This window comes from Piliocolobus tephrosceles, chromosome 7 (assembly GCF_002776525.5).
Source record: "Piliocolobus tephrosceles isolate RC106 chromosome 7, ASM277652v3, whole genome shotgun sequence".
Taxonomy (NCBI): domain Eukaryota; kingdom Metazoa; phylum Chordata; class Mammalia; order Primates; family Cercopithecidae; genus Piliocolobus; species Piliocolobus tephrosceles.
This window is the reverse complement of record NC_045440.1, coordinates 104,518,630-104,545,035: the sequence shown is the minus strand read 5'-3', so window position 1 is coordinate 104,545,035 and position 26,406 is coordinate 104,518,630. Positions and strand designations below refer to the sequence as shown.

Sequence of the window (26,406 nt, the reverse complement as noted above, 5' to 3'; positions counted from 1 at the left end):
TATGTGTGTGTGTGTGTGTGTGTGTATATATATATATATACACACACACACATATATATAGAAAGAGAGAGAGAGTGTGTGCTCTGAATTGCTTGGCTGTTTTGGCTCTAAAAAGATGGAAGCATTTTCAGGCTTTCAAGCAGAGGTTTCCCATTGTGCAAGGACTCTGTAAGGCAGTTCATGCTAGCACTTCTGTGTAGAAAAGATTGGATGGGGAAGAAATAAGGGTCCATTAAGGAAGCCATTGCAAGAACCCAACTAAGAAGTGATGAAGGGTCCTGATGGTGGAATGGAAATCAGGGAACAGATACGGAAGATAATTCAAAGGAGCTTCAGAGGACCTGACAAGGATTAGCGATGGGGATAAAGGAAATGCAAACGTAAAAAATGATTACAGTTTCACATGTGAGCAATTATCGCAGTCAGATGTCCACTACTATAATGCTATGTAACAAACAGTCACATAATCTCAGGCCATTACTACAATAAGTATTTATTGCTTATGGGTGTGCAGGTTGGCTGTGACTGTCTTGGGTGGTTGGAACCAGATAGACTTGACTCCAGGCTGCTAGTTGTGTTTAGGTTTATTCCAAGTGTCGCCTCATTCTGGGACTAGAGGCTATTCAGGTAGATTCATTTTGTGGCAGATGGCAGAAGTGCAAGAGGCAAAGTCAAGCCCCAAAAGCACATTTAAAGCCTCTGCTCACATCATTTCTACTAATGTTTCTATGAGTTGAAGTGAGTTACATGGTTTGAGAATATAGGGATCAACAAAATCAGTTGTTCCTGTACTCTCATTCAACAATCAACACAGACTTCTGTTACCTGTGGTCACCAAGAAGTATGTGGGGATTTCTCCCCACCAGCAACCAATGTATCAGTTCTGCAGCAGACACCAGCGGAGTTTTCTAATTCAATTCAGTTCTGATCCAATCTACATGGAGATAGCATCAGACGCCACAGGGTGAGACCCCAGCCCCACAAGACTACTGTCACTCACGCCGTGTGAAGAGATCACCAAACAGGCTTTGTGTGAGCAACAAGGCTGTTTATTTCACCTGGGTGCAGGCCGGCTGAGTCTGAAAAGAGTCAGCGAAGGGAGATAGAGGTGGGGCCATTTTATAGGATTTGGGTAGGTAAAGGAAAATTACAGTCAAAGGGGGTTGTTGTCTGGCGGGCAGGAGTGGGGGGGGTCACAAGGTGCTTAGTGAGGGAGCTTCTGAGCCAGGATGAGCCAGGAAAAGGAATTTCACAAGGTAATGTCATCAGTTAAGGCAGGAACAGGCCATTTCCACTTCTTTTGTGGTGGAATGTCATCAGTTAAGGCAGGAACCGGCCATCTGGATGTGTACGTGCAGGTCACAGGGATATGATGGCTTAGCTTTGGCTCAGAGGCCTGATAATTACCCCATGTTTCAGACACCAGTCGCAAGTAATAGGTCATCTCCTATACGTCTGTCCAATTGGCTATAAATCAAGGCTTCCATGACCCCCTCCTTGCGCTTGATTAATTTGTTAGTATTGCTCACAGAACTTGGGAAAAATTCTTGTAGTTACTGCTGTAAACCAAAATTAAAATTCGAAGGCCCCTCAACCATCTGAATGGGCCTCCTCCTCTAGGCCAGAGCACTCCAAATTTAACCTGAAAGACTGGTTCAAGCCATGACTGGAGTAGGGGTCAAACATGCCTCATTATGACCTTCTCCCTTTTGGAATTCAGGAAAAGCCAACCAGCATTAACATCAACACAGACCTTAAGTCTGATAAGAAATATTTACAGTCTATTCTCCTTAAAGCCGGCTACCTGGAGCCTTCATCTCCATGATATAACTTTAGTCTCTATGACCTCTCATCTTAAGCCAGATATTCCTTTTTTTTTTTTTTTTTTTGGTAATAACTCTTTCAACTCTTTCCAATCAGAAAAATTTTAAATCTACCTATAACCTCAAACCCCACCTCCTATGAGTTGTCTCTCCTTTCTGAACTGGACCAATATATATCCTAAATGTATTTGACTGATGTTTCATGTCTCCCTGAAATGTATAAAAAATTAAGCTGCACCCCGACCTCCACGGACACGTGGGTTCTCAGGGTCTCCAGAGGGCTTTGTCATGGGCCATTGGTCACTCACATTTGGCTCAGAATGTCTCACGCACATCCGTGTGAAGAGACCCCCAAACAGGCTTTGTGTGAGCAACATGGCTGTTCATTTCACCTGGGTGCAGGCAGACTGAGTCTGAAAAGAGAGTCAGCAAAGGGTGGTGGATAATCATTAGTTCTTATGGGTTTTGGGATAGGCGGTGGAGTCAGGAGCAATGTTTTGGGGGCAGGGAGTGGATCTCACAAAGTACATTCTCAAGGGTGGGGAGAATTACAAAGAACCTTCTTAAGGGTGGGGAGATTACAAAGTACATTGATCAGTTAGGGTGGGGCAGAAACAAATCACAATGGTGAAATGTCATCAGTTAAGGCTATTTCCACTTGTTTTGTGGATCTTCAGTTGCTTCAGGCCGTCTGGATGTATATGTGCAGGTCACTGGGGATATGATGGCTTAGCTTGGGCTCAGAGGCCTGACACAGAATAAATCTCTTCAAATATTTCATAGAGTTTGACTCTTTTTGTCAACACTGGTTTATTATAAAGGATATCACAAAAGATACAGATGAACACCCAGATGAAGTGATACACAAAGCAAGTATGTGGGAAGGGGCACCGAGCTTCCATGCCCTCTCTGGGTGTACCACCCTCCACGAACCTCCACGTGTTCAGCTACCTGGAAGCTCCCCAGAGACCCTGTCCTGGCCAGGCGTGGTGGCTCACACCTGTAATCCCAGCACTTTGGGAAGGCAAGGTGGGTGGATCACCTGAGGTCAATGTCAGGCCTCTGAGCCCAAGCCAAGCCATCGCATCCCCTGTGACTTGCCTCATACGACCAGATGGCCTGAAGTAACTGAAGAATCACAAAAGAAGTGAAAATGCCCTGCCCCGCCTTAACTGATGACATTCCACCGCAAAAGAAGTGAAAATGGCCGGCCCTTGCCTTAAGTGATGACATTACCTTGTGAAATTCCTTTTCCTGGCTCATCCTGGTTCAAAGAGCTCCCGCACTGAGCACCTTCGACCCCCACTCCTGCCCGCCAGAGAACAAACCCCCTTTGACTGTAATTTTCCTTTACCTACCCAAATCCTATAAAATGGCCTCACCCTTATCTCCCTTCACTGACTCTCATTTTGGACTCAGCCCACCTGCACCCCGGTGATTAAAAAGCTTTATTGCTCACACAAAGCCTGTTTGGTGGTCTCTTCACACAGACGCGCATGACAGTCAGGAGTTTGAGACTGTCAGGCCTCTGAGCCCAAGCTAAGCCATCATATCCCCAGTGACCTGCACGTATACATCCAGATGGCCTGAAGCAACTGAAGATCCACAAAACAAGTGAAAATAGCCTTAACTGATGACCTTCCACCATTGTGATTTGTTTCTGCCCCACCCTAATTGATCAATGCACTTTGTAATCTCCCCCACCCTTAAGAAGGTTCTTCATCATTCTCCCCACCCTTGAGAATATACTTTGTGAGATCCACCCCTTACTCTTAACTCCACCTCCTATCCCAAAACCTGTAAGAACTAATGATAATCCACCACCCTTTGCTGACTCTCTTTTCAGACTCAGCCCACCTGCACCCAGGTGAAATAAACAGCTTTGTTGCTCACACAAATCCTTTTTGGTGGTCTCTTCACATGGATGCGTGAAACAGACCAGCCTGGCCAACATGGTGAAACGCTGTCTTTACTAAAAACACAAAAATTAGCCAGGCATGGTGGCGGGCACCTGTAATCCCAGCTACTCAGGAGGCTGAGGCAGGAGAATCACTTGAACCCAGGAGGTGGAGGTTGCTGTGAGCCGAGATCGCACCACTGCACTCCAGCCTGGGTGATACAGCAAAACTCCAGAAAGAAAGAGAGAAAGCGAGAGAAAGCGAGAGAGAGAGAGAGAGAGAGAGAGAGAGAGAGAGAAACTCTGTCCTATGGGGTTGTTACAGAGGCTTTATTACATAGGCACAATTAATTGGCTATTGGTGATCAACTTAACCTTCAGCTCCTCTCCTCTCCCAGGAGGTTGTGGGGTGGGGCTGAAAGTTCCACCCCTGTAATCCTGCCTTGATCTCTCCAGTGACCAGCCCCCATCCCAAAACTACCTAGGGGCTGCTAGCCGTAATCAGCTTATTAGCATACACGAAGACGCATCACTTTGGAAATTCCAAGTATTTTAGGAGTTGTGTGCCAGGAAATGGGACCAAGACCAAATATACCAAATATGTATATTTCACAATATCACACATGGTTAAGTCCAAAGACAAAGGGGCAAAAAAGTATTGGCCAACTCTACTGGGAAGACATCACAAAATCACATAAAGGAAGGAGCAAAGAATAGCGAACAATAATCCAATCTACCACAGCTACTCATATAAGAGTGATAGCCTAGACATGGAAATGTAGGGTGGAATGGACTAGGATATCAGGTTTCTTAAATATCTACACCCGTAATATGACAGACACCTGTCTGATGATGCAAAGAGTTCTGATCCTAGGATCAGGAGATCTGGGTTCCAGATCTAACTCTGGGGCATATTCAGGCTTTCTCTTGTTACTATTTTCTGCCACAGATATTAAAACTAGACCATCAGCACTTTGGGAGGCTGAAGTGGGCAGATCACCTGAGGTCAGGAGTTCAAGACCAGCCTGGCCAACATGGCAAAACCCCATCTCTCCTAAAAAAATACAAAAAATTAGCCGGGCATGATGGCAGGCTACTGTAATCCCAGTTACTCGGGAGGCTGACGCAGGGAGAATTGCTTGAACCCAAGAGGCAGAGGTTGCAGTGAGCCGAGATTGAGCCACTGTACTCCAGCCTGGGTGACAGAGCAAGACTCTGTCTCAAATAAATAAATAAATAAATAGATAGATAGATAGATAAATAAATAAATAAATACAACAAAACTAGACCATTCAGATTGATTTTTCTTCTTCTGTCACCCTCTGCCCTTCCCTTCGCACAGTACGCGAGGCTCCTATTGTACAGTAGCTCCTGAGGCCAGCCTTGCAACTGACCTTAGTGGTGTTGCCATGAAAACAGCTGTCAAAATTGGATATGCTACTTGATGAAAAGCCTAGAAGGAAATATTCCAAAATGTTACTGCTAGTAGTGGGACTTCAAGCTATTTTTATGTCTTCCTGTATTTTCCAAACTTTCTGCAATGAGCAAATATACATTTTATAATATCGATAAATTTTTAATAATTTTTTTAAAAACCTTTCTTAATTCAACTGTATTTTCATCCATCCTTTGCCAATAAATATATCTCTGAAACATTAATCAGCACAAGGAAGCAGCCAAGCCAAGCCTTCCTTTTTTTGAGACAAGGTCTTGCTCCATCGCCCAGACTGGAGTGTAGTGGTGCATTCACAGCTCACTGCAACCTCGACATCCTGGACTCAGGTGATCCTCCCACCTCAGCCTCCCGACTAGCTGAGACTACAACCACGAGCCACCATGCCTGGCTAATTTTTTACGTTTTTGTCAAGACAGGGTCTGGCCATGTTGCCCAGGCTGGTCTCATACTCACGGACTCAAGCAATCTGCCCCGCCCATAATCCCAAAGTGTTGAGATTCCAGGCATGAGCTACCATGCCCAGCCAGGAATTTATTCTCATATTCTAACCTAAGAGCAATTATTGTCCTTTTTAATACAATTTCTGAGACTTTTTTTTCCCTGAATTTTGGGGTGGGAAGGGGATTTTTAACTTGAATATGAAAGAACAAACATAATTTGTCCTCTTTTTCTTCACTTAGTTATTGTTATTGTTCTGCTTTTGTCCTGTCTAGAAACTAGGTCAGGCACGAGTAGCACAAGAAATCTACCAGCTTATATACTTCCAAAATTCTCATCAGCCCCTCCCACCCCGCAACATTTAGTCATGATGCCTCTGACAGCAGGCAAAATTCCCACCTGGGAAAGAGTGCTCTGTGTGGTTGGGGTTATTGTTACCATTCAAGTCTTGATTCACTCAGACCACATGGTAGTAGGTTTTGGGTGGAAGGCTTCTGCATCTGGCTAATTCTGACTGCAGTTACTAACATAAGCCCTCCCTTGACCCCACCTCTCCCCAGGACTGTCTTGTCTCTTTCATCTCTCATTTAAAACTGCCCAGACCCACTCCCTCCAATTCCTCACCTCCCGCCTCCTGTGCACGTTGCCACCTCACACAGCCTGGCTTCCGTCTTCCTCCCTTTGGTGAGATTGCCCCATGAGTCATCGACAGTCTACTTTTCAAGTCCAAAGTTCAGCCCCTAGTTTACTTTAGCCTCTCGGCCGTATGTAAAATCTTCAACTATTCATTCTTCAAACTCTTACTTTCTTGGTTTTTAGGAAATCCTGCTCTCCTGGTTCTCCTTGGCCTCTCAGGTAATTTAATTTCCTGTTTCTCCTGTTTTCTTCCCCTCAGCTTTTACTTGTTCTCCTGGACTCCACCCTCTGCCCACTGCTATTCTCTCTCTTGGTGGCCTGATGCTTTCCTAGTTTCAACCATGATTCATATGCTGATAACTCCAGCCCAGACCTTTCCTCTCTGATTCATACTTCCTGGAGCTGCTGGTCATCACAGGGATGTCACATGGGCCTGAAACTCATCAGGTCCAGAACTGAACTATTCATCTGTCCTCTAGGAGTCTTTGGTTGCAAGCAACGGGACTGATCCCAACCAGCTTATTAATTGGAAGGACTGCAGGGTGGTTCCTAGAATCAAGGGGATCACTGAATAACCTGGTGACTGCTGGGTTAGAACCAGGTCGCTGTATAGATTCAAGCTCCAGGAGTGAATTTGACAGGCCTGACTTGGATCATGGCTCCACTTTTTGGGGTCCGTTATCAGAGTAAAGTGGGGCCAGAAGTGCACAAGGTCCCAGATAGACAATACAAGAGCCACTACACCTTCCAAATCTGCTTTTTCTTCTACATTCTCCATCTCAGTTGGTGGCTCTGCCATCCATCCATCATCTACCTACACTAGGGGCAGGTGGGGAGTATTATTCTCTTTGTTTCATATCCCAAAGCCAATCAATTATTAAGTCCTGAGATTTTACCCCTTAGAGTATTTCTTCAAACAGTTGTCTCTTCCCTATCACTTGGACCCGTGACCTTGTTGGGGACTTTCTTGTCCACTGTTTGATGACTACTAAGCCTCCCCAGAAGTTGGAAGTCTTGCCTACTTTAAATTTGTCCTTCATGTAATAGCTGGAGGGCTCCATCTAAAACCTAGATCTGACCGTGTTTCTCCCCTGTGTAAACTGGTCACTGCAGTCCAGGTTTCTTGCTACAAGAGACAAATTCTGCCAGGGTCCAGTCCTTGCCTGCAACTCACAGTCACACTCGCTCCCCTGCTGGTTGTTCTGAAGCTATGTTCTTCTTTGCTATGGGATCCCCTCAGCCCAAGAGGCCCCCCTGCCTCCCTACCATCCTATCCCCAATCTGGCTGTTACCAACTCACCTTTCAAACTCAGTGGACACCTCACCTCCCTGAGGGAAAAGATTGCTCAGTATCCTCTGTTTCACTTTGAGTCTTTCCTCTTGGAGCTCTGCGAGAGAATGGGGCCACATCTATATTATTCATTGCCAAATCATTTGCACATGGCAAGTGCTTAATATATTTTCTTAGGATAAATAAATACATAACTTCTGTGTATGCTTCTTGACCCTTCATTTGCACCTTCAGTGAACTTAATGGATTTTTTTTTCTCTTTTTCCCATTATACAAATCACCGACTTCAATTTATTGAATATGCATCATTTCCCTTTGGAAGGCAGCCAAAACTGGGGAGAGAACGGAGGTGGGGCTACTGGACAAACTACCCTGCCAAACAGAGTGTATGCTGGTCACACTGTAGCCCTGCAGAGGGCGTTTGCAAATGCACTGAGATAGGGGGCTAATCCCACTTCCATGTGCTAGCTACGTGGAGCACCTGCCTTACACATATTCACTCATTTCATTGTCACAATAGTCCTAGGAAGCAGGTCCTATGTCCTACTGTTTCAGGCAGGGTCCCATCAGGTAGCCGACGAGCACACTTCAGCTAGGTAATGGAGGAGAGTTTAGTAAGGGGACATTTATAGAAGTATAAGCAAGGTAAGAAACTTTGCAAGGGATACATGATACCCCAGGGCTAGCAACAGCTGGAAGTCCTTATCACTGAAGGGCAGCCAACCCCAGCCACCCAGGAGGGAGGGAACTGGGAGAATAATGCCCTGGCATTTTTCTTTTCTCCTGCCAAGGCTCCCCATCACCCAAATGCAACCAGAAAACAAAGGGCAAGGAGGCTCATTGATGTGGTCCAGGAGATGAGCCCACCAGGCCATAAAGGACAAGAACAGTCTAGAGTGACTCTGGAAGGGCACATGTGACCAGTAGAGTGAGATTAGACAATCCGAGGGCATGGAACCAGGGTGGCCCAGCTTTTTGCCTGCTGACTCTGCTTCTATGCCTCTACAATGGTGTCACAAGACTCTGTTTCTCTGGCTTTGCACACTCACTAAAAGCACTTCTGTTCTCACCATCGAAACGAGGTCAGACACAACATTCTTGGCTGAGCTAGAAGTTTTCCATGAAGACCCTAAGAGATGGTCATGTAAGCTTGAGACAAATCAGTGGCCCCAAAATAAGCAAAGCAGCCTCCTGTTTATAAACATAAATACACATACACACACACACACACACACACACACACACCATGTTGCTCTATGAGCTCCCAGGAAACCACCAGGCAACTGCTCTCCAACAGCACAGAGAATACTTCAAATGAAATGGCCCCAGCACAATGTTCTAGCAGCAGGTTAACAACCTAGACTTGGAAATCAGACTAGCCAGGAGCTGGATTCTGATTCTATCACTGGCTATGTGAACTTGAGTGTCAACTGCAAAATGCAAATCAATGACACCCACGGAAGTGTTGTGAAGATGAAATGAAATACACAATTGGCTTTGCACTCATTAAATATTAGCTAAAAACCACAGAGTGGTAACTTCTTTAGTTTGGCACTACCATAACTTTTTGACCTAATTGCTTATTTGTTCCGACTTTTTGAATCCTTTAGAGATGAATACTTCCACAGCTAAAAGAGGGATAATGATATTTTGTAGTGATTATAGTTTTGAAGTACTTTCCTTTTAATGTCTATTTTGAAGTACTTTCCCCATATTATCAAAACCCAGAGAGAATGGCTACCCAAAAATCACTTTCCCTTTTTTAAAGATGGGGAAACTGATACCCAATGAGACTAAGTGACTTGTTCAAGGTCACACAGATGGTACGTGGCTGAGTCAGGAATGGCATTCTCCTAAAAAGGCAGCACCTGACTGGCTTGTCTCTGTAAAGGCAGATTGACGGGCAGCTCAGAGGGCCCGCTGTGCGTGCTCAGACATTATTCCGCAGCAGTCATTTGTCTGCTGGCTGCTGGATCACTTAACAATGGGTGTTTCGCCAAATTATAATTATGCCCTTCGCTTGCAACAAAGAATATCTGAGCCACTTCCTTTAGCTCTGCCTGAGAGCCGGAGAGTGGCGGTGCCCGCAGTTGGGTGGGCGTGCACCCCCGCTCACTGCTGTTCAGTCTTCCCAGTGCAGACCACTTCTCTGTGGCTTCTCATGGCAGACAGCAGTGTGTGAACCCCAGTGGCTGTCACAAGTGTTTTCTCTTGTGGTCAGAGAGCAGAACTTGCTACCAGGTTTAAGTTACGGGAGGAGGAGGTTTTTACAATCAAAAAACCAGTCTTTGAAAGCACAGAAAGTGCATTAGCATCCTCTCCCTTGGAGACAGCTATTTTTGTCTTTCGTCTTCAGAGACTGTGCTCCAAAATAGGGGAGACGAGTAGCAGGAGGAGAACAGAACAAAACAATATCCACAACCCGTCTCCAGCTCAGAAAGAGCAAATCACTGCCATTTCCTCAACAACAATTGCCACAGCAGTAATGGAGAACAGACTGGGTTGGAGGCAAGCTGCCCTTGGGTAAAGCACAACACGGATCTCTTTCTGTGGGATTGCTCTCCATATACTTCGTGAAACAAGGTTTGTTGCCATGGTTACTTAGCAAATCACATGATAGCCTGGCTACCTAAAAGTGTGGGAGAACAGCCCAGATCAGACTGTGATGGGGGTAGGGGATACCTTCCTTCCCAGCTCGGCTGCTTTTCCCTAGCAGACTTGGATGACCTCAGAGGTCTTCCTCATTTCCAACCAGCCCACACCTGGGGTTAAGGGCCAGCCATTCTTTGGGCACCAAGAGATTCCTTTCATAACAAGATTATTACAAGTCTTCCTCAAAGGCCTCTCCTTCTGGTTCCAGGAGCCCCTCTCCCCCTTCCCAGCCCCTTCCTTCCCTAGCCCCTCTGCCACACACAGGTGCTGTAATTCAATCATTGGATTGAGTGGGAGGGGGTGGAGTGTGCAGCCTACACCACTTGAATAAGCTCTTTTCTAAAATCCAGGATGGCATGAGTCAGGGAATTCTGAAGCTGTGATACAATCAGGACACTGGTGCCTCACGGGGAGAAGGGAGGGAGGATGGACTCGCCCAGATCCTAAAGAGACCAGGCAGGTCTGGTTTCCCAGGTACAGCCTCAGTTGGGGTCAGGAGACCCTCAGCCTCAGAGTGATGGAACTGGGTCCATCCTGACAATCTCTGAGGAAGTGTGATGGATATGACCTCATAGGCATTGCCTTCCAGGGAAGAGAAAGGCAAGACCTGGAGAAAGCTTTCAGACAATCCAGCTCTCTGCCTCTTCCCCCTCCCTCACTCCTTCCCTGCAGAGCCCCGCGGAGCTAGCAGAGTCATGTGCTCAGAGAAGTGGGTTTGTGAGTGGGTGCACCTTAGTGGCAGCAGCACGGGCTGGAAGTGCACATCTGTTTTTCTGACAATTACAGATTGCCCACTTCTTCAGGTTCAGATCCTATCTCATCTTTTCAATTCCTTTAGAGTTTCTTGTCTTCTTCCTCCACAGCAAAAGCAAGATCTGGATGACAGGAAAAGACCCAGAAGAGTAAGCAAAAGGCAAGGAATGAGGGGGATTCTGCCCTATATGTGCTAGGTGATTCAGAGAACTTCCTTCAGGGCCCCTGCCTCAAAGAGCACAGTGTATTCGGAGGAGAGGAGATGCACAGCCACACTACCAATGTCGCTAACCCTATTGGGCACCACAGAGCAAGGGCTGACACCCAGCCCACCACTTTGGGAGGCCAAGGCGGGTGGATCACCTGAGGTCGGGAGTTTGAGACCAGCCTGGCCAATATGGAGAAACCCCATCTCTACTAACAATACAAAATTAGCCAGGCATGGTGGCACATGCCTGTAATCCCAGCTACTCGGGAGGCTGAGGCAGGATATTCACTTGAACCTGGGAGGCAGAGGTTGCAGTAAGCCAAGATTGTCCCATTGCACTCCAGCCTGAGCAACAAGAGTGAAACTTCATCTCAAAAAATAAAATAAAATAAAATAAAAGGAGTCCAGTGGTATACTGCCCAGAGCTAGCAAGATGTCTTTTCTGGTTGCTCCAAGATGTTCAACATGTGGCTTCCACTTCTTTATTGTTGTTCATGATCCAGCCATCACGTTCACATTCTAGGCAGCAGGAAGGAAAAAAGGAGGGAAGAACTGCATGCTCTCTCATTAAGCACACTTCCTGGAAATGCACCCTGCCCCCTACTTCTGACATTTCATTGGATAAAATTTGGTCACATGGCCACACCTAGCTGCAAGGGGTCCTGGGAAATGTAGTATATTCTAGAATGCCATGTGCCCATTAGGGAAGGCTAGACTAAGGAAGCAGGAAAGGATGGACCTCTGGGCACAACTAGTTGTCTGTGGCATGGAAATACATTAGTAGAATAGCACATGTGCATACTTACAAAGAAATAAATGTGTTCATTGGGGGCATAGTCAAAATTGAGGAATTTGAAGACAGCTGCTATGGATCATAGACTCTAGGAGTACATATAATTGATTGAGAGAAGAAATATGAGTTGTTGTTGTTTTTTAAACAAACGTACAGTCATTCATCCTTCTCCTGGTCAAACAGTATAGAGATTTTTCTGTAGGGACTCATCCTTCCCCTCACACTCAGTCACACAGTTGTGGGGGTGGGCTGAGGGGGAGCTTCTAATAGTCTTAGTGAACAGATTCTCCTGTCCCACCACTGGGATTGGTGCAGGTCACTGAAAGACAGCACAGGACTTGCATTTGACTCTTAAAGGGGAGATGGTGGACATAAAGCTGAGAGCACATGAACCTCTTGCAATCACAGTGGAAGAGCCTGTCTGAGGGTGCAGAGGAGATTTTCATTCAGAGGATGCGGGAGCCATGCTGAGAGAGGACCAGGTCCTGGAGATATCATTTAAGCGTCTGTATCAATTGGCATCTGAACACAGCATGAGTCATGATGAGAGGTCATCTTGGACCGTCTGGATGGGGTCAGCCCCCTAGAACTGGCAGAGCAATGAAGTGGACAGAGCCTGGCATTGCATGACTTCCTGGAGCACAGCCACAATACCTGGCTGGAGGGCTGCATGAGAGAGAAATCAATTTTCATCTTGGTGCAGTCTTACCTATTTAAGGGTCTTTGTCTTAGCAGCCAACCTATAACCTAACCAGGACACATGAAGGAATGATCTCATTTAATTACCCAATGCCTGGAGAGTGAGTGCAGGGCAAGACTGACTCAGGAGCCCAGGATGCTGGCCCCCACATTCAGCACGATTCAGGTGTCCCTGGGTGGAATTTCTTTCCTACATGCTGGATGGAGTCATGACCCTTCATTGCCTCTTTGCACCTAAGCACTTTTGGGACTATACCCCTGTGCACTGCCCAGGTCTGGGCCGGGGCTCCGTTCTCGATACACATTGACTGAATAAATGAGCAATAAATGGTCTTTCTGAGTTTCAGAATACCCAGAAGGCTAGTGGTGGATCAAATGAGATCATGTTTGGGAAGATGTTTTGGAAACTAAAATATGTACACTTTGGTTGTAGTTATCCTTCTCATTAGGAAATTCTTTAAATTTAGGGCAAGAATATATATATATTCATATTCATACACACACACACACACACGCGAATTCTGTCTTGAAGAATATGTACCTGTAGTCTGGTTCTGTCTTTTGGTGCCTTTCTCCATGAGACAGTCCTTCCAGTCACACCACTCTTAGAGTTGGAGGATAATTAGGGGTCATCCAGATACCACTCCCAGTGCACTCTACCCCCACCCCAGGTAAAATTCCCGTTCATGATGTTCCCACTAAATGGTCAGTTAGTCAGTGACCCTCCTAACAGCTGGGTACAGAGATCAAAATGTGACTCAACAGTATAGGATGGGAAGAGTCCCACGACGGTCCTTAGACACTCATGTGTTCTCCTTCCTGTCTCTAGTTACACGGGCTCCTTTCCCAACAGCCCAGAATCCTCTTTCAAGGTCAGGTTCAAAGTAACCAGCTCTGCAGAAGTCCTCCCAGTCTGGCAGGGGCAGTTAGGTAGTCCCTTCTTTTTGTTGCTATGTCACTTTGTACTTAACTCTATTATAAGGTGTGTCAACTTTCTACTTCCAACCACTACCTCGATCCTTCAGAAGTGAGTTTTTCAAGGCCAGAGACTGTATCTTACTCATTGGATTCTCCAGCACTTACTTCAGTGCCTGGCGTTGATAATTTAACGAAGCTTGTTGAATGGATGAGTGAGTAAAACACAGGAGCAGAACAGAGGGCCATTGAGCCCTTGGTCTCTGTCGTGAGACAAGCTTGGGCCCAAATCCCATTATTGAATTACATTCATTCCTGCATGCACTCATTCATCCATTCAAATATTTTATCTAGTTCCTATTATATTCTGGACACCCTGCTAGACACCAACATAGGACACACAGGAGGGACAAGGTCCCTGTCCTCACCGAACTTAGGTCTGAATAGTAGAGACTGAAAATAGGCCAGGGAATAAGTAAATAAAATACCTTGGCTCAAGCCTGTAATTCCAGCACCTTGGGAGGCCAAGGTGGGAAAATTGGAGCTCAGGACTTTGAGACCAGCCTGGGCAATATAGTAAAACCTTGTCTCTACAGTTTTTTTTTTAAATTAGCAGGGCATGATGGCTCACACCTGTGGTCCTAGCTACTTGGGATGCTGAGGTGGGAGGACTGCTTCAACCCCAGAGTTCGAGGCTGCAGTAAGCTGTGATTGCGCCACTGAATTCCAGCCTGGGCAACAGAGCAAGACCCCATCTCCTTAAAAAAAATTTTTTTAAAGATATCTGCAGATTCTAATATGTCCTATGAAGGAGATGGACATGGGTGAGTGTTGCCAGGGCCAAGGAGTCAGCAGTGGGCTACTAGATAGGTGGGCAGGGAAAGCCTCGCCGATGACCTGGAAGTGAGTCCTGAAGAATGAGAACGAGCCAGGCTTTTAAGGAACAGAAGGAACAGGGACAAACAGAAATGCAGGTGCTTCTGCTTCCAAGGCTTAGTTTCCTCATCTATAAATAGAAATAATAACAGCACCCACTTCACAGTTTGTTATGAAGCTTAAATGCTTTGAAACACTTAGCATAGTGCTGGGCACGTAGAAAGCACTTCATATATATTAGCTCTTATAATCAATTACAGGGTCATGCTGGAGAAAGGAAATGAGAGTGAAGCCATGGCAGTCCTCTGTAGTGACCACTTCCTTCTCTAATCTGTCCCAAGCCATCTGTTAAATAATCTACTGAAGAAGGTTCCTGGGCACCAACCTCAGTCTCTCCCATCTAATGTCTCTAGAATCTCTTTAGAATAAGTGTAAATACCTTGCAAGATTTAGCACATCAAGCCAGGCATGGTGGCACACACCTGTAGTTCCAGCTGCTCAGGAGCTGAGGCAGGAGGATCGCTTGAGCCTAGGAGGTCAAGGCTGCAGTAAGCTATGATTGCACCACTGTACTCCAGCCTGGGTGACAGAGTGAGACCCTGTTTAAAAATAAAAATTAAAAAAAGATTGAGTAAATCCAATGGGCTGATGCAATGGAAAGCCTTATACAATTATAATTATTACTCCTGTTGTTTCTTCATGGTTTCCGGACATCTCACATGCTGCCCGTTCTAGCCAGCATGCTGCCCAGTTTTCCAAGGACCTTCTTAAAGTGAAGCCCCTGAAACTGAACATGGAAATTTAAGCAAGCTCCAGCAGAGTTGGGACTGTGCCTAGGGCCCACTGACCCAACACAGCCTAACAACTGGGTCATAAGTTAGCAATCTAAGCAAGAGTGAAATCCGAACCTGCTGCCTTCCGATCCTGGGCCTGACTGGCCGACCAGGTGCATCCACAGCACCCAGTGTCTGGCAGTGAGATGAGGTCTGTCTGGTACTCCTGAGCGCAAGGCAGCCTTCAAGGAATTGCAAGGCACTCACAGTCGTGTTTTATCTACTGGGCAGATGGGAGGGTCTTGCATTTTAATGGAGAAAACAAAAAGATTCTAACTATCTCAGAAGCAAAAGCTTTTCCACAGTTCAAAGTCCTCTGAACCTGTGGTTTCTCTGATAAGGGATAGGTGTGTGTCTGTATATGTGCATGTATACATGCACACGTGCGTGTATTCAAGAAAGGAAAAACAGCACTGCCTTTATCCTCTCTGCCACTGACTCTTGCAGATACGATTTTACGTGTTCATGTTAAGTCTGGCCTTAAATGGGAGCATAAGCAGAAAAATGCCAAGGGGATTGGTGGAACACACAAGGGCATAATTACAGTGAGCTTTGTCCAGCTAACACACCAGTAATTTGCCTCACGGAATGATTCAGCAATAACCCTGCCAGAGTTCCCAAAGAAACCCCATATCTGGGATGACGTAATGTCTCTCCACCTCTGATACCGCCTCTCCCCACACCCACCGCCACACGCTCACCATCTCATCTCGAGAGCCACAATTCCATCTGTGAACCTTCAGTTGCCATCTGCATTGTGACAAATATGTATCTTATTATTCAAATTGTATTACAATGTACAATGTTGTTAATCTAGCCCTTTATGCTTGATAATTCAGTAGAAAAATTAAGACCTGGAAAAAAATGCTAACCTCTGGTGAATTATATAGGAACAAAAATCTTGAACTATGTCTGCAGAATGCCTCTAGTATCTCAAATTGGATATTTGGTCCCTGCATCCCATGAATATTCATACTTTGAGGCAAAGTGATTGATTTCATTTATCACTGGAAGTGGAGGTGACTGTCTAGACTTGCTACGTGAGAAGCATTGCAGAGAAAGGGACCCTGGCCCTCCTGAGATGCACCTTGTGTGTGGCTGGAAGATACTTTTGCTTGCCTACCCCAAATCCAGATCCATCAATCACCCCTTCTCCCTGACCAGTAGAACCAGAGAGATGCTCATGGGCAGTGCTCTTAGAGTGGTCTAAACTAATTTTGCTTTAGGCTAATTTTGATTTGCCACTCCTGACTAGGCATGTAATTCATTTGATTTCACTTTGTATCAAAGAGCAATATAGAAGATCTGGGGTTAGGGAGAGTTCTAGGAAAGATTTCTTTGCTGATAATAGAGACCCAAAGAATACAGAGCTTCTTTTTTCTGTGGATGTTGTTATGATGCAAGGAAGTCCTACAGCCATTTGGTAAACAGGAGAGGAGGTAGCTAGAAAGACGACAGAGATGGCAAAAGTCTGGGTCCTTGATGCTGCTGATAAATTGTTAATAGGACAAATGAGGTAGATCTAAGAAAAAAAAAATTGCTAATAAACCAAACTTAGAGCTGCCTTATCTCCAGACTTTGCATTATGTAAGATAATACATTCTTTGTTATTTAAGCTGGTTGGATCAAGGCTTTCTCTTATATAAAAGCTGAAAAAATCGCTACTACTTGAGGCAGTGACTTTCAAGCTTTTTGATCATAAACCAAAGAGGGAAATATGTTTATGTGTAATGTACTCTAAAATGTTCTATTCTACTCTATTCTATTTCATTTTTTAAAATTCAGGTCACAACCCACTAAAGTGATTTCAAAGCTCACTAATGGGTCATGACCCACATTTCAGAGAACATTAAAGTCATAAGGTATATAAGCTACCGTGATATAATAGAAAGCATAATGTGGTGTCATCAAAGACATGCCACGAAGTGCTGTCATAGGAGGGAATGATCACTTCAAGTTGGGGGAAACAGGGAAGGTTTGAAGGAAGGGCTGGACCTTGAAGAGTAGTTCCATTTCCAGCAAGACAAGTGGGTGGAGAATTCAGGGGTGGGGGGATTTGGTTAGGGAATGACAGGAGCAAAGACAAGATAGTGAGAAATACAGATATGTTACCCACCAGGGGGTGAACCTGGCCAAAGGTGGTGTATGGTTTGGACAGTAGTGAGAATAAAGGTGTGATTTGGGTCAGATAGCGTGCAGCCTCAAATGCCAGGCAAATGGGAGGCCCTATGAAGGCTGCGTAAGGCTGCATCTAAGAAAATCTAAAGTGGTAGCAGCTGCAAGCTGGGCTGGGCCCATGTCACATCAATAGCTGAAACTGGCAGAGCTTTAGGTCAGAGGCAAATAAGAAAGGCCTGTGCCCTTGGGGGTCAGCTTCTGCCATGTCACCTCCTTCTGCCTGCAATTCTTGCAAACCCATTCTCCACAAGGGTGGGGCTGTTGATCAGTGAGCTGCTTTTCTATGATGAACAAAGAGTAAGCCGGCCTTTCTAAAAATGTTGCCTGGCAGCCCACAACGTAAACTAACAGTGCTGATGTGATTTTCTAAATGACACCATCAGAGAGTGGGCAAGATTGGCCGATTTTCAATCTCAGAAGGCCAACAACCCCCAGCTTCTCATTGTTCATCTTCTTGCTCCCACCTGCTTGCCTGCAGATGTGTTCACATTTTGTTAGATCCAGCCCCCAAAGGTGGGCTGAGCCTAGCTACTTGACACCTCTAATAAGAAAAATTCAGTGGAGGAGGATTTGAAATTGCTAGTTACATTGGGTGTTTGTGCTATCTGTGGATTTTAATTATCCATGTCATTCCTTCCCTAATCTCTCCCTGAAAAGCAAGAATTGACTCTCATGATGGAAATTAATCGGAACTAATCTGCAGCTTCTCTTTTACTGTAACCCACAGACCTAAGGGGTTGGCAAATCAGAGTGGAATTTTCCTGGGAATCCACACACTGAAGAATCGAACCAGATTTTAGTAACTTTAAAGCGGCGCCAAGTTTATGCTTGCCCTCTCTCTTCAAATAAGTGAGTTTTTGAATATTTAAGACTGAATGATCAGATTTCTGGAATACTGTTTCTGTCCTGACAGTTGATACTCCTTGTGGTTTGGGCAGAGGCCCCTACATATCTGGCCCACTGCCTCCATATGGAAAATTACAGCTGAGACCTACCCTTTGGGAAGGCAAAGTAAGTTAATTGCTTGGGGTGGGTGGGCATGTTGATGATGAAAAGCACCAGCTAGCCACATGTGAACCCAGAACATATGGAATCAAGTGATGAGTTAGCATAATTAGTGTTGATTCAGTCTTGGTATCTTCTTCAAGGGGGTTTATTTAGATTTTTCTTTGTAGAAAGTTTCAATGCCTCAAGTATTAGAACCTAAGATTGGAGTTAATAAGCTGAATAAAAAAGTGAAGGAAAGAGCAGACAGGTAGGGATTACCTTCTCAACATGTTTAAAACCACCATCGCCATCTCTCCCCAGTGCTGCGTCTGCTCTGAGCTGTCCCTTCTGGGTGCACGGCACCAGCATTTCCCCAGGCACCTGGAATCTTGGTGTCACCGCCAGTATTCCTGCTCCTTGCCATCCACATGCAGTTGATTGCCAGATCCTTTAAATGCCTTGCCCTCTCTGTTTCTACTCTTCTTAATTCAAGTTCTCACTGCATCCCCACTGGCCTCCTGAGATAGCCTCCTTGACTGGCCTTACTGCTTCCCCCTCTCTTCCCATCTCAGCTCACCCCTTACTGGGCTACTGGAGCAATTTCCTAAATCACAGCTTTCAACAAGTCACTCACTTCCTTGCACTAAATTCCTCAGGGGCTCCCCCATCTAAAGGTTCACAGCTTCAAAGGCTAAACCTATGAACATGTTATCAAGAACCTTCAATACTGTTGGCCCTTCAACCTATCGTCCCAAGTGTTTTCTCCCATGACGTCTGGTTCATAGCCCAGAGTGTAGGGCAGAGAAGGTACTCCTTGTACTTAATCTGGAAGCATTTATCATATTGTATGGAATTACCTGGAGCCTGAAACACCCACTAGACAATAAGCTTCATGAAGACAGGGTGGGGTTTTTACTACTGGTGTCTACCATAGGACCAGGCAAATAATTGGAACTCAATAAACATTAGTTGGAAGGCTGGGAGTGGTGGCTCACACCTATAATCACGGCACTTTAGGAGGCCAACGCAGGAGGATCACTTGAGGCCAGGAGTTCAAAAGCCACCTGGTCAAAGTAGTGAGGCCCTAACTCTACAAAATAAAATAAAATAATTAGCTGGGTGTGGAGGCATATGCTCATAGTCCCAGCTACTCAGGAGGCTGAGGCGGGAGGATAGGTTGAGTCCAGGAGTTTTCAAGGCTACAGTGAGTTACGATCGTGCCACTGTACCCTAGCCTGGCTGACAGAGCAAGACCTTCAAATATATATATATATGTATATGTATGTATATATATTAGTTGGTTGAATCATTGGATGAAGAAATATGTAATAGATCAGGGATTCTGGTTTTAAACTGAATCTGCTTATCAGTACCTAATATAACCTTTGTCAACTTTCTACTAAAATACCTATTTAGAGTGCACAAAGAGTAAAAGCACATAACCCCACCAGAAGTTAAAGCAACTGGAAAATCCACTGCCCAAATATGGAAGAAATGTAGACAGATTCTAAGTTCTATAAGGCAAACTTCAAAATCAAACTCAGAAACAGTACATGTTCCATCATCTCAAAAGAAGAGGCCTATAATGCCAAGACATCTTATTTCTTTCTAGATTTTTTTTTTTTTATCTCTGGCTTAGAAGCCCAGGGTCTGAATCAACCAAAAAAATTGGGAATCCATCCCTCAATTGCTTGGATTGTGTGTTTCAAAGCAGCACTCCATTCTCCTCCTCTTGACCTTACCAACAATTCCCCTCTTTCTGCATTTATTTAGAAATTGCAAGTCCCCATTTAATAAATACATTCTAAGAAAACAAAAGTGCAGAAAGTTGGGTACATATGTGCATGGTGGTAGAGGTGGTCAGACATAGGCTGGCAATAGGTCAGTTGCTGGGGGAAGCATATTTCCAACAAAAGTGAGGTTTTGGGTGATGACAGAACTAGGAAAAGCCCTGGGAACAGTATATTCTGGGGACCAGTTGTGTGTGTGTGTATGTGGGTGTGTGCATGCACGTTTTATTTATTCAGAATGTCAACTAGACAGATATTAGTTGTAGGAGAAGATTCTGCCTCAATCCTACAAAACTACACGAAAGGAATACATACTCTGTAGTCACTGGAAATTGCACCAAGCTCTGCACATTACACTATCTTCCAGTTGTGTATCTAAGAATGAGATTCCACAAACGTCCACGTGGACAGTGAGTGGAGTCAAGAGAAAGTCACACTGTGTCTTTTAGGAACCAGCAGATCTGAACAGATTTCCCTTCTTGCAGGATAAGCTCTGCAGTACTGCAGATTAAAGAAAATGGAATGTCATTCAGAAGTCTAGAGGAAAGTCCTATTTCTGAAAGTGATGTACTCCGTGAACCAGAAGAGAATTCTAAAATACTGTTTTGCGTCTTCCTTAGGACTTAAGAAGACATGGCTTTTATGAAGTAGGAGTGAAAAATTATGAAGAAAGAGCAGGTAGCAATCGAATGAGAGCAAAATGAAATAAATAACTATTGTGAGGAATGCAAGGACACATGGTGATGTGATGAAAACAAGACCAGCATTGGTCACAGAACATCTAAAAAGTTATTGATGTTGCCAAGAAAAGAGCAAAAGCAACTGGAATAGATTCAAGAAGCAAAGCTATCATCTTTCATCTATGATGAAAGATGAGTAATTACCAGGTTCTCAAATCCATGAAGCTTTGCCCGAACACTATTTGTTCAGTAATGGAGTGAGAGCCTACTGTGTAACAGACTCTGTGTTGTGGGCCAAGATAAAATGGTCATCTCTCTCCTGTGGTCCCTTCCACACCCAGTCCCCAAACATGCCACCTACAACATTCTGCTGTTTGTAATCATTAACGTATCTGCCCTGCAACAGAAATGTGTGGTCCTAGAGGACAGGATGGTAACTTGCCCACATCTCAGAATCTAATACACAAAAAGTTTCTTGAATGAATAATGAAGTGCATGAATAAAACATCACCAGACTGACCAACAGTTACAGTTCTCCTATGATTTCTTTTGACAATAACAGTTCACAATCAATGCTTCTAGGACCATCTGGTGTTGATTCTCTGACCACACCTCCCGAGGCCTCATCAGAGTACAGAGTCCACTGCGTTTGCGGATGTGTAATTAGCTGGTATTTCCTTTTCATGTTTCTATTTCCTTGTGGATATTTATTCAAAAACAATTTCTAATAACTTTCTTTAATAACTTTTTTCCTAATTTTCAAAGCAATGCAAGCCCATTTGTACATAGAAAAGCATAAAGCGAACTCTCACACTTATAAGAGGTATTTCTGAGGTCCACCCAGTCCTTCAGGGCAAGGCTTTCTGTTCTAACCACAGCCAGCCCCATCTAGAGCACTTGGAACAGCTCAGCATACTATAGGTGTCCAATGATAAGTATTTGTCAGATGCATGTTCGTGAGCAGGTACCAGGTCTCTGCAGCCTCAGCTGCTTGCTGGGTGAAGGAAGGAGCTTCCCTGGTACCGCCAAGATCGCTGAGCTCTTGGGCATGCCCTGGTGGTCGCCACTGCCCTAGGAATTAGTGCCATCTCTGTCTCCCAGTGCTGCGGGCCCCTCTGGGCCCTGTGGCTATCAGGCATTTCTTCTGCATTTGGGGTCCCAGGCCCTGGGCCTTGCTGGGGCCACAGACTGTTTCTGAGCTTAAGAGGCCTGGTTTTCCGGCATTCTCCATGCAGTGAGGCTGCACCATGCTCGCTTCAGAACTGGACAGGAAATCACCCCCTCCCTTTTTTATGAAGGTTGGAAAGCCGGTGGCCTGACCTACTGATGACCTGGTATTAGTGAAAGCTCTTTATGTCTGATGCTTGCTTTTTTTTTTTTTTTTTTTGAGATGGAGTCTCGCTGTGTCGCCCAGGCTGGAGTGCGGTGGCCGGATCTCAGCTCACTGCAAGCTCCGCCTCCCGGGTTCACGCCATTCTCCCGCCTCAGCCTCCGAGTAGCTGGGACTACAGGCGCCCGCCGCCACGTCCGGCTAATTTTTTGTATTTTTAGTAGAGACGGGGTTTCACCATGTTAGCCAGGATGGTCTTGATCTCCTGACCTCGTGATCCACCCGCCTCGGCCTCCCAAAGTGCTGGGATTACAGGCTTGAGCCACCGCGCCCGGCCTTGATGCTTGCTTTAACTGTTCCTCCACAGACCATTTAACTGTGGCTTAGCCTGAAGAGTTCGTTCCTCTTCACTTTTAAAATGCAAAAGAAAAATGATTAGGAAAGAGCCTGACATGATTTGGAAGTTTGTCCCCTCCAAATCTCTTGCTGGAATGTGCCCACCAGCGTTGGAAGTGGGCCTAGTAGGAGGTGTTAGGGTTGCAGGGGCAAAACCCTTATGAATATCTTAGTGCTGTCCTCATGATGATGAGTGAGCGCTCACTCTTGAGTTCACACGAGATCTGGTTGTTTAAGAAGAGCCTGGTACCTCCTGCCTCTCTTGCTTTCAGTCTCTCCATGTAATACTCTGGTTTCCTTTTGCCTTCTGCTGTGATTGGAAACTTCCTGAGGCCTCACCAGAAGCAGGTGCTGGGCCTATTCTTTGTGCACAGCCTGCAGAACCACGAGCCAAATAAGCCTCCTTTCTTTGTAAATTACCCAGTCTCAGGCACTCTTTTATAGCAACGCACACGGACTAACACAGAGCCTAACCAGGAAAGCCTGCTCCCAGCCCTTCTACCTCCGCAGTGAATACAGGGACCCCACCTGGGTGCACCCCCAGGGGTGGCGCTGAGGAGAATCAAGTCCCTGAGTAGGAGTTTCTGTGTGGGTGGCTCCCTCTACCACCCCCAGGGAGGAACTGGGAGATGGCCGAGGCCAAGATTGCATCCTGTAACTCAGAGAGAGGACAAAAGCGGTCAGAGCCTGTCCATCTTCAAGAAGCCCTCACCCATCACAGGGAGAGGCTTTCAGGATATATGGGAGCTGTCTCCAGGCCTCCCATCCCCAGCCCCCAGGTAGCAGAGTTCCCCTTTAACTGGGTCTGCAGAGTGGGCATTTGTATGACATTTCATTTTCTTTTGAGAGGTTGCACAGCCAGAAATTTGAAAGCCCCTGCCATCCAGAGAAGCCAGCTGTTACCCAGGAAGGGCCTTTTCAGGTGGCAGCACCTGGAGGTGGTCTTTTTCCCCTTCAGCTTTGCAAGTCCCAGAACTCCACTTTGTCAGGACACCCAGAATAGGTCAGTTCTGAGCTGCTGACTTAACCAGATCCATAGAGAATAATGCATTGATCAGAGCACCAGTACATCTGTTCACAACAGAGAATGCCCCTTCTCCGGGATCAGAACATCAGTGACCAGCATCGGGAGCCACCTGGCTAATTCTTCCTAGTATCAAAGTAGCCAGGGCCAGGTGTGGTGGCTCATGCCTGTAATCCCAGCACTTTGTGAGACCGAGGTTGGCAAATCACTTGAGGTCAGGAGTTCGAGACCAGCCTGGCCAGCACGGTGAAACCCCATCTCTACCTCAAATACAAAAATTAGCTGGGCATGGTGGCACACACCTGTACTCTCAGCTACTTGGGAGGCTGAGGCAAGAAAATATCTTGAACCCGGGAGGCAGAGGTTGCAGTGAGCCGAGATTGTGCTACTGCGCTCCAACCTGGGCAACACTCTGTCTAAAAAACAAAACAACAAAAAAATTGCAGCCAGGATGCCACATTAGTAATCAGAAGACTGTTCAGTGGAGCTAGAATAAAATGCAAGGAAGGTGGATTCAGTCAGTGGCATTTTATCCAGGCCATGGTGGACCTGAGGATTTGTGTCTTTCTCAACAACAAACTCCTCTCTCCTGCCTGGAAAGCTGCAGCTACCGAATCCAGGTAGCTCCCGGATGGCGCCAAATAGAACCTGCCTGGAGCAGACAATGTTCTAGCTGCCTCCTGGCCAATTCCCACTTCTTGCTTCCCCAAAGAACCCTGCCTGTCCTGGTACTCACCCTCCTCGGCCTAGGTATAGGCTGCAGGGAGGTTAGTCCCATCCGAGGTCCCAGGAGACAATCTTCACTGGTCCAAACAGTGACTTTCCTCCCTGTTGGACCCAGTACCCTCTTTTTATAACAAATATTTTTAGATTTTTTTGCCTCAAACTCCTGGGCTCAAATGATCCTCCTAGCTCAGCCTCCTGAGTAGCTGGGACTATAGCCACATACCACCAGGCTCACCTAATGTTTTATTGTTTGTTTTTTTAAAAATTTTTTTGTAAGGACAGGGTCTTGGTATGTTGCCCAGGCTAGTCTTGAGCTCCTGGGCTCAAGCAATCCGACCACCTCAACCTCCCAAAGTGTTGGGATTATAGGCATGAGCCACTGCACCCAGCCCTACAAATATTTTATAATGTCCCTTTTACTACACTGAAATAAAATTTGTATACAACATAAACTATCTGTACACATAATTTTAAAAATTAAATAACTATTATGAAGTAGAATTTAAAAAGAGAAATAATGTACAATAAAACAACATGTATCTCAAAATGCTTGGCAGGATTGCCCTAAAAGAAATAACATTGCAGGTGTCTGGATCCATACCTAGAATCACAGCGAATGTGGCAGTCACTGGGGCAGGCCCATTGGGTGTATTGTACTGGAGGCTCAAATTCCATGAGTAATATTGACATTGCTAATGTGATTTTCCAAAACAGTGAACAACTCCTGGAAAAGTTCTAAACAAAACAAAGCAAGGTCTTCTCTCGATGTGCACAGTAATTGCTTTCCTGGAAAATACAGTGTGTTTTTTAAATGCTTTGGGTTTATATATGAGAGAGAGTTTGATTTTAGCTCAGATCATTTTGAAGATTTTTCACTTGTGCAAATGTTCAATGGGACATTCAAAAATCATGCAGGTCACAGAGTGTGACCATCCCACACATTGCAGGTTGTCTACCATCCCTAGCCTCGGCCCACCACATGGTCATAGCCCTCCTTGAATTATTGTGCCAGCCAAAAATGACCCCCTTCACATTTTCACAATGCCCCATGGACCCAAGTGAATCCTGGTGCTCCCATTCCCCCTTTCCTGTAATGAAACACAAGGGGAATTCCACCAGAGGCTTTTTGCACAAGATGTTTCCTTAATACCTGGCAAGAAGAGACACAGGTGAATAAACAGCAGCTTTCTCTGCCTGTGGTTGTTGAATGAGAATGCGATGTCTGGGGTCTGCAGCCCCCTTGCCAGCTGGGGGCGACCAGCCTGAGAAAGAGGCCAGCACACTGGGCAGGGCAGAGCAGAAAGGGGGAAGGAAGCTGGAGATCTGAGGGCTTCAAATGAGCTGCTGCAGCAGCCAGTCCCAGAACTGCCCTACCTCCAGATATTAAATATGTGTGCAAGTTGGTAGAGCTGGAACTTTCTGTTCTTACAGCCAAAAGCTTCTTCCTGATAAAAATTACTCACGGCTGGGCGTGTTGGCTCATGACTGTAATCCCAGCACTTTGGGAGGCCAAGGCAAGAGGGTCTTTTGAGGCCAGGAATTTGAGACCCAGCCTGGGCAACAAAGTGAGATCCTGTCTCTATAAAAGAGAAAAAAAATTAAATTATTTTTATAAAGCACTTATATTATGGCTGTTTGAAGACCCCATTTTGGGGTTTAATGCAGAGAATCTGCCTCCTTACTTAGTTTTACCTTGAGAGACAGTGAGGTGATTTGGTTAAGGACAATTTCTGGTTCACATTCCAGGTCAGCTTTCGTAGGCAGTGTAAATTTTAGCAAGTCACTTAATCTTTTGATGTCTCATTTCCTCACCTGTAAAATAGGGACAATAATGGCTTTCAAATTATAGGGATTCTGTAAGGATTAAATTAAACAAGTTAATGCAAGTAAGCACTTCAAACAGTGCCTTGCACATCACTGAGGCTAAATCAATGTTAGCTGTGATTACAGAGTATTTTTAGTTTCTTAGTTAGACTTCTTTTGGCCGCAAATAACAGAAATTTAACTCAAACTAAATTAAGCAAA

General features: G+C 45.4%; 1 long non-coding RNA gene across 4 annotated transcripts in view; it reads right to left on the bottom strand.

Annotated features, from left to right (window-relative positions):
- Positions 1-1,941: 1,941 nt before the first annotated feature.
- The window catches only part of LOC111520905, a 52,279-nt gene continuing 27,814 nt past the window's right edge, over positions 1,942-26,406 (bottom strand). For 2 of the 4 annotated variants that reach the window (XR_002724792.1, XR_002724794.1), the window contains 2 exons: positions 26,074-26,193; positions 25,904-25,960 (listed from right to left, as the gene is read on the bottom strand). This is a non-coding gene — a long non-coding RNA (uncharacterized LOC111520905). Of the gene's footprint in view, positions 2,237-7,570; positions 7,639-14,876; positions 15,037-25,903; positions 25,961-26,073; positions 26,194-26,406 lie in introns of those variants that run through there. The other 2 variants (XR_002724793.1, XR_002724795.1) reach the window with 2 other exon arrangements.